The sequence below is a fragment of the Pteronotus mesoamericanus genome, unplaced genomic scaffold (genome assembly GCF_021234165.1).
Source record: "Pteronotus mesoamericanus isolate MK-2021 breed Mesoamerican mustached bat unplaced genomic scaffold, CSHL_Meso_final contig_1189, whole genome shotgun sequence".
NCBI classification, from domain to species: domain Eukaryota; kingdom Metazoa; phylum Chordata; class Mammalia; order Chiroptera; family Mormoopidae; genus Pteronotus; species Pteronotus mesoamericanus.
In genome coordinates, this window is record NW_026555038.1 from 1,004,121 (window position 1) to 1,012,600 (window position 8,480).

The 8,480-nt window shown below is 43.7% G+C and overlaps 1 pseudogene; it reads right to left on the reverse strand.

The window, feature by feature from the left end:
- Window positions 1-2,900: 2,900 nt before the first annotated feature.
- On the reverse strand, window positions 2,901-4,401 carry LOC129077760 (heterogeneous nuclear ribonucleoprotein A3-like; annotated as a pseudogene).
- Between the last annotated feature and the right edge of the window lie 4,079 nt (window positions 4,402-8,480).

Here is an 8,480-nt window from a genome sequence, read left to right on the forward strand (position 1 = left end):
TACCAGCAGGGGGTTAACAGTGGTCTTGCACAATTTCAATTCCCATGGGGCCTGAGAACCCACGCTGAAACCACCAAAATGCAAGTTCTGGAGTTTCTGACCAAGGTTCACAGGGCTGATTCAAGTTCTTTCACATTTCAGTATGAGGAGGTTTTGCAAGTTAAAGAAGAGAGAGCCTGAGCAGAATTTCAGCCAGGGCTGTCTGCATCCATGGCCGCTGACAGTTCTAAGGCCAAGCCTAGCAGCTTCTCCCACACCGAGAGAAGACAGGTCCAGTTTCCTCATGGATTGTTTGACGAGGCAGTTAGTGTTCATAGAATTTAGGTCTGAGGTGGAACTGAAAGGAATGTAGTATATATGCTTATGTGTTCCCATTTTACATGTGTAACTTGAAAATTTATTTTTATTATACTTTTATTTTTGTTTAAAGATTTTATTTATTTACTGTTAAAGAGAGGGAAATGGAGAGAGAAAGAGAGGGACAGAAACATCAACGTGTAAGAGACACATTGATCAGTTCCCTCTTGCACGCCCCCAACTGGGGACCTGGGCGGCAACCCAGGCACGGGCCCCTACTGGGAATCAAACCAGTGACCCTTTGGTTTGCAGGCCGGTGCCCAATTCACTGAGCCACACCAGCCAGGGCCTATTCTTTTATTTTTTGGCATGTGTATTATTGAACTAGTGTTTCTTTTAATATAGATTTAATTAGCTTAAAAATATCCAGGTTTATGATGAGATTGCTTATGATGATTCAATGAGGTTTAGTAGTAAGAGCTTTGCTGTTTCTTAAAAAATTGTGAAATTATCTCATGTTGTTATCTGGAATAAGATAAAGCGTTGCGATAGGCATTTACTGGAATTGTGAAAGAAATCAGTTTTAAGATAGCTGGGTTCAAGAAACACAGATCAAATAAAAGATTGTCAATTTATTGCCCTCATACCTTTTTTTTTGTTTTATAAAATTAAATAACATATGGTTGAATTTGCTTAACTTGTTTGTGACTGTATAAGAAATATATCTCAATAAATAAGAAAAAATAAGAAAGTCCTACCGTTCACAGGCCCTTACTAAATGAACGACTGGATTTTGATTCCAACACACTTACTTTAACATCTCTGAAATCATGATACATAGTACAGTCAATTGGCAACTTTTCATTTTTGTTTTTTTTCCCTTTGAAAAAAAAGTCTAAATGGGGTTTTTTGCTCAATTTTCTGTGTTCTTATTTTAGTGTATCTTCAAACTTTCCACCAGCTGTGTAAATCTCCTCTCAAGCATATTTATTCCCATTAGACACTCTGTCTCTTCCATCTACTAGAATATCTCCTCTGGAGTCTTCTGACCTGCTCCAGTAGGAAACAGTTGTCCTCTAAGCCTGCAGCATCTTCATCATCTTGGATATCCATTCACCAGCATTTGGAGATCCCTTCCCTCTTGTGAAGAAAACCTGGTTCCAATTCTTTCATCCTCTTGGTTTAGCTCTTGTTTTAATGAAGCAAATTCTCCTGTTTTGTCCCAAAAGTGCGTTGGAGGTAACATTTTTTGAGGCTTTGCTTGTCTGAAAATAATTTTCTACCCTTACTTGATAGCTCAGTAACGTTAGAATTCTAAGTGGAAAATTATTTTTTCCTCAGTATTTTGAAGGTACATTTCTATTGCCTCCTAGCTTTTCATGAGAAAGCTGAGAATTCGGATGCATGATCTGACATTTGAGCCTTTGTAGAAAACTGCTCTTTCTCTCTGAAAGGTTTCAGGACCATCTCCTTATCCACACTGTTCTGGGATTTCTCCAGAGAGTACCAATTTTCATTTACTCAGCTAGACATTCAATAGACTCTCATCCTTTATGATGGGACCTTCATTCCAGCTCCAAGTCTTTTTCTCTTTTTTTATTTGCAATTTTTCTTTCTTTTTTTTTAAATTTATTTTTTGTTTAGATACATTTGTCTCCGCCTTCCCACCACCCCTTTCCCCTACCCCCTTCCCCTGTCTCCTTCCCTCAATCCTTCCCCTCTTTGGCTTTCTCCTTGAGTCCTTGCTATATGTTCCCTGACCCAGCTGCAAGTCTGATCAAGGCCAAAGCTGCATCTCCTGTTGCCATACCAACATTAAAATCCCATCCTCAGTGCCAAGGACCTACGCTGTTTCAGTTTCAGTTTCTGCTCACCATACTAGCTCTGGGCTCCTTGCTGGTTTCTGGCCCCCGGTAACTTCCCTTTCCTGTTTTCAGGTTGCCACAGTGATGGTACAGCTTTCCATTTCATCTACATGCCGACCACTTGCAACCTACATATCCACACGGGACTTCTCCAAACCTGCACATTCACGTGCTCCTTGACATCTCCACTTGTACGTCCAGTAGGAAACCCAAACTTAAAATTCCAAATCAGAACTCCTGATAGGCCCCCTAAATCTTCCCCTTCCTCAGTCTTCAGCTTCGCAGTGAATGTCATTCTTCCAGGTGATCAATGTGAAAACTTCGAAATTACCTTTGGCTCTTCTCTGTCTCACACATGCAATGCCATCAGCAAATCCTCCCGACTTTACCTGTCAAACATGTCCAGAAACCAGTGAATTCTCACAATCTCCATTGTTAACAGCTTTATCCGAGCCACCATCATGTCTTGTCTCAATTGTTGAAATAGCTCTCAGTTCGCCAGTGCTGGGCAGTCACTTTGGTGCCTCCGGTAAACTCTAGCTTCTGTGTTCTTGTCATTGAGTGCCCCTTTCCTCGAATCTCGGCTAGCCTTGTGCCCTGCTTTAAATTAGAGAATGTGGCAAAACTGATGCTTGCTAGGGATAAGCCTAAGCCTTAAGAAGTCCTGCGAGCTTCCACTTGTGCCTTTTTGTTTTTTGTTTTGTTTTGTTTTGTTTTTTGAAAAGTTAAAAATTCCTTAATTTTTTATTCCTGGTACCACTACCACAATTTACAGGGCAATATACCTGATGTAATGAAAAGAAAAAGAAAAAGACAAAGCTACAACAGATAAAAGACCTCAGGAATGTACATCTAATTGACACTACATTGCATTAATCAATAGCTGCACTTTTTTGCAAACTGTGGCTATGGCCGTCCTGAACAAGAAGGGTTTTTCCTGTTTAAGCTGCAGTAACTTTTCTGACTATGGATCATCGTTCCTCCTGTGGCAGATTTTTACAGTTCCTCTAACGCATTTGGGACGACTGTCTCAAAGTAACCTGCAGCTTTCCTGACAACTCCTCACTCTCTCTCCTGCTAAGAACTGTAGCCCTTTTCTGCTGAGTTTTTAGAACCTTCTGCTACCATATCCACCACTTCCACCACCAGATCCATTACCACCACCATAGGGGCTGCTCGAGCTTCTTCCACCAAAACTGCCCCCCCCTTTCATGGGTCCATAATTTGACTGCCGTTGTCCACTGTAATTTCCAAAATCATTATAGTTCCCACCACCACCGTAGTTCTCACCAAAATTCCCCCCTTCACTGTAACCATCATATCCTCCACCGCCACCATATCCACCACCGTGGTCTCCATATCCTGGTCCACCGCCATAGTCTCCTCTACTACTCTAACCAGGACCACTGCCGTAGTGGCCACCATCACCTCCAAATCCATTATACCCACCATCACCTCCTCCATAACCACCTCTGCTGCCACCTCCACCATAGCCTCCTCTTCCACCGAAGTTTCCACCACGGCCAAAGTTACCTCCACCACCTCCAAAGTTTCCTCCACGGCCCATAAAGTTGCCAGATCCACCTCCACGGCCTCTCTGCGATCCAGCAGACTGCATTTCTTGTTTAGAAAGGGCCTTTTTCACTTCACAATTATGCCCATTAATAGTGTGGTATTTCTGAACAACAATTTTATCAACTGTATCATGATCATCAAAAGTTACAAAAGCAAATCCTCTTTTTTTCCCACTCTGCCTATCTTCCATAACTTCTATGGTTTCAATCTTGCCATACTTTTCAAAGTAGTCTCTCAAATTATATTCTTCTGTATCTTCTTTAATACCTCCAACAAAAATTTTCTTCACTGTTAGATGGGCACCAGGCTTTACAGAATCCTCTCTAGAAACAGCTCTCTTTGGTTCCACTACACGCCCATCAACCTTGTGTGGTCGAGCACACATTGCGGCATCCACCTCTTCAACACAAGAGTAAGTCACAAAACCAAAGCCCCGGGAACATTTTGTTTGGGGGTCTCTCATCACCACACAATCTGTGAGCGTGCCCCATTTCTCAAAATGTTCTCTTAAACTATCGTCTGTAGTTTCAAAGCTCAAACCACCAATAAACAGTTTTCTCAACTGCTCTGGTTCCTTTGGATCGTGGCCCTCCATTTTGAGATCGGACTCGCCTCTTCCAACTCGAGTTCAATATGGGACCGAGAGCCACTTGTGCCTTTTTGGAAGCCCAAGCCGCCATGTCAGAAGTCCAGCTATCCTGACGGAGAGGCCACACGAAGAGGGAAAGGCTACAGACCACCTGGAGGTGAACCGAGGAATTCAGCCAACGGCAAAACCCAAGCTGTGGGACTTTGACCCAAGTGTCGCCATTACAGCCAGCCGCCAACAGTTTGTGAACACACAGTGGACTTTCCAGGCCCAGCAGAAATTGCTAGCCCTACTGTATTGAGTCCAGATTCCTCATGGCCCACAGAATCAGGGGCCATAATAATAAAAGTTTGTTGTTTACCCTGGCCTGTGTGGCTCGGTTGAAGCGTTGCCTGTTAACTGAGGGATTGTGGTTGATTCCCAATCAGCGCACGTGCATGGGGTGAGCGCTTGGTCCACTGCTCGGGTACAGGTGCACACGACCCCCAGTCCAGGCGCATACAGGAGGCAACCAATCGATGCTTCCCTCTCACATCGATGTTCTCTATCTCCCTTTCTCTCTAAAAGCAATGAAAAAAGCAGTTTGTCGTTTAAGCCTCTAAGTTACAGGGTAGCTAATTTTGCCACAATATATAAACTCTAGTGTCCCTGCTTCCTCCTTCACACACACCCCTCGGCCTCTTTTCCATTCAGTGACTGGGGAGATTCTTTTAAAATAGGGGCGGCCATATTACTTTTCTTCTCGGGATGCTCCCGTGCTTCTCCTCTGACTCAGAGTAAAACCAAAATCTTTTTTTTTTTACAATATTAATCAAATTTATTGGGGTGACATTCATTAATAAAATTATATAGGTTTCAGGGGTACAATTCTATAATCCATCATCTACATGAAACCAGAATCTTTACCACAGCCTCAAGATCCCAGCGGTGGCACACAAAGGCCATGGGCAAATCCTTGCACGGTCAAAAAGAAAACTTTTACACTTCAAGGGTTGTTTAGAAATAAAAAATAAGAAGAATATTCCATGGAGACCATATGCAGCCTGCAAAGCTTAAAGTATTTACTATCTGGCACTTGTCAGAGAAAGTGGTTGACCTCCGCCCTGCATAGCCTGGCCCCTTGATGACCTGGGGCTCATCTCCTACCCTTGCGTTACAACCCTTTTGCTTACCCCGCCCCAGGAAGCCTGGCCTGCTCGTGGCTTCCTGCAATTTCTTGATATTATTCCAACCGGCCAGGTATGCCCTTGCCCTCAGGTCTTCGCCCCTGCTGTTTTCACTGCCAAGAACGTTCCTCTCCTCTTCCCTCCAGTCTTTACTCAAATGCCCCTTCTCAATGGGCCTTTTCTGACCACCTTATTTACAATTGCAATGCCATTGCATACACTCCCTAACTCTCCTGGGTTTTTGGCTTTTTGCTTTTGGGGGTTTTGTGGAGTTTTTGGGTTTTTTTTTTGTTTTGTTTCATGTATTACTATGTAGTACATATTTTTTTTTTTGTTGTCTTGGCTTATTTTCTATATTCTGTCACTAAAATATAAATTCCATGCGGACAGGAACCTTTGTCTACTTTGTTCATGGCTGTATCCTTTTCTTGGCACTTTGCGGGTGCTCTGTGTATTTCTTGAATGTCCTTATGAGTCTCACAAACCACCACATCCCTCTGTCTTCTGTGCAGCACTTGTCACTTGTCAATACTGCATTAGGAATTTGGCCATAAACTCATGAGAGCCAGGACCACAGAACAATGCTCAAAAAATACGAAGTATCCAAAGTAATATTTATTCAATAAATAAATACATCTCCCACATATATCTTAAAAGAGTGAATGGGAAGTGAGAAGGCAGAAACATGGTCAGCCGACAACTATTTCAGTAATTTTTACTGAGGACAAAAGCAGAGAAATGGGATGGTGGCTGGATGAGAATATAGGGTCAAGGGAGGATTAAAAATGGGGATACAAGGAATAATCCAGGTTGACACAATCAATAGCATAGAGAAAAGGAGGGGAATACAGAAGCAGAGTTCTTGGACACGTGAGAGCAGTAGGATGCAGAGCAAAGGAGGAGAGGCTGGCTGGCGAGGGGCAGAGGTCTACCCTCCCACTGAACAGGAGGAGCGAGCAGCTTCCAGCGGAGCCAGAGCCTCGGCGGTGACAAGGTAAGGGAGCTCCCTTCTCCTGGCTTCCGGTCCCTCACTGATGTGTGGGAGATGAAGTTGTCTGCTGAGGAGAGAATCAATATTTGGAGGTGTAAGAAGAGAGGACAGACAGAATGCAGAGAAAGATAGATAACATATTAGGGAAATGCCAAAGGACAGCCAGGCAGTTACTGAGGGCCAACTGAGGGCCAACTGGGACCTGTAATCACAAATTTAAGAGAAAGCAGTCAGCCCAGACGGTACTGTTTCTTGAGCAGCAGCCACCTCCTTGGTTGTAGGTGCAGAAAAGACAGGGTTGGAGCCAAGCAAGGGTTCCAAGTGTGTGGTCTCCAGACCAGCAGCATCAGAATCATTGAAAACTGGTAAGAAATGCAAATACTCAGGCCTCACCACAGCCCTCCTGAATCAGAAACTCTCTGAGTCCAGCAAAGTGTGTTTTAGCAAGCTCTTTAGGTGAGGTAGGGGCTATGCCCAGTCCAGCCTGAGCAGCGCCCCAGTGAAAGAAAATAACAAAAGAGCTGAGAATGCTTATAAGGGAATAAGTAGAACGACAGACTAGAAAGTCTTAATTAAAAATGAAAGGAAGTGAAAACATGAGGAGGCTGACCAGAACTCATAAAGTAGTGGGGTCAATACCTTAGATAAAATAAAGTCAAATAATTGTAGTGTCATATATTTATTTTCAATTTTGCCAGAAGAAAGTACCACAAACTTGAAAAAAAAAAAAAAAAAAAGCAGCCACCAATTATCTCATAGTTCTGTAGGTCAGAAGTCCAGGTAACAGTATGGCTCAATGGGGTCCTCTGTTCAGTCTCATAGAGGCTGAAATCAACGTGTTGATGGGACTGCATTCCCTTCTGGAGACTGCAGAGATAAATCTTTTCCCAAGCTGACTCAGGTTGTTGGGAAAATTCAGTTCCTTGTATTTATAGGGCTCAGGTCCTTTTATTTCCTTGATGGCTGTCAGATTCGTAAAACTGCCTACCTTCCCTGTCACGCTGCTCTCTCTGACCAGCGAGCTGGTGGACAGAACTGAGATGGTGGTCTTTAGACTGGGGTTTCAAGAGGTACGCAGACATGGACAGTTTGAAGGAATCAGTTTAAGGAATCCTTGACTTCCATATGTACTTTTGCCTAAATCTGATCTAAGGATGCACTGTCGGGATATACCGTTATGCCTGCCGTCCTTTCCCTCCACCCCTTTCATAATCTCCATCTCCTTTTTTTTTTTTTTTTTTTTTTACAAAAGAAAGGTGTAGCTCTTGCCCTGGCTGGTGTGGCTCAGCTGGTTGGAGTGCCATCCCGTGGCCAAAAGGTTGCAGGTTCTATTCCCGGTCAGGACACATGCCTGGGTTGCAGGTTTGATCTCCTGTCTGGGTGAGTAAAATCCCTGGCAGGGCTCATATGATCCCCAGCCTGGGCGCATACAGGAGGAAATTGATAGATGTCTCTCTCCCATCAATGATTCTCCCTCTCCCTTCCCCTCTGTAAAAGCAATGAAAAAACATCCAGGGGTGAGGGAAGGAAGGAAGGGAGGGAGGGAGGGAGGGAGGGAGGGAGGGAGGGAGGGAGGGAGGGAGGGAAAAAGGATCTTTTGTACATCCTGAATCTTATATAGTAACTTGACCCAGGACATAAAAAATTCATCTCTTTAGATAGAACACCTATAGTAGACTTCATGTCTTTCCCCATTTTATACATATTTCTGCTCATTTTAAAGCATCACATTGGAAACAAGGTAATATGGCATTCGTTGAGATGTTCCAATTTAGACACGGTATATGGTAGAATGGGATCAAGGAACAATGACAGGCTTTATTTCTTCTTCCGCCTCCTGAATGCTGTGAGAGAATGTGTTGCTCCAGGGACAGAATCCTGTAAGAGCAAAGCGAAAAGAAGAGCAGAAGGGAGTCCTGAGAGTGGCAGCACCTCTATCATCCAGGCGCAAGCTCAGGGCAGGGCTCTCTGCCCTGTCTAGCCATTCAGTTTAGAGC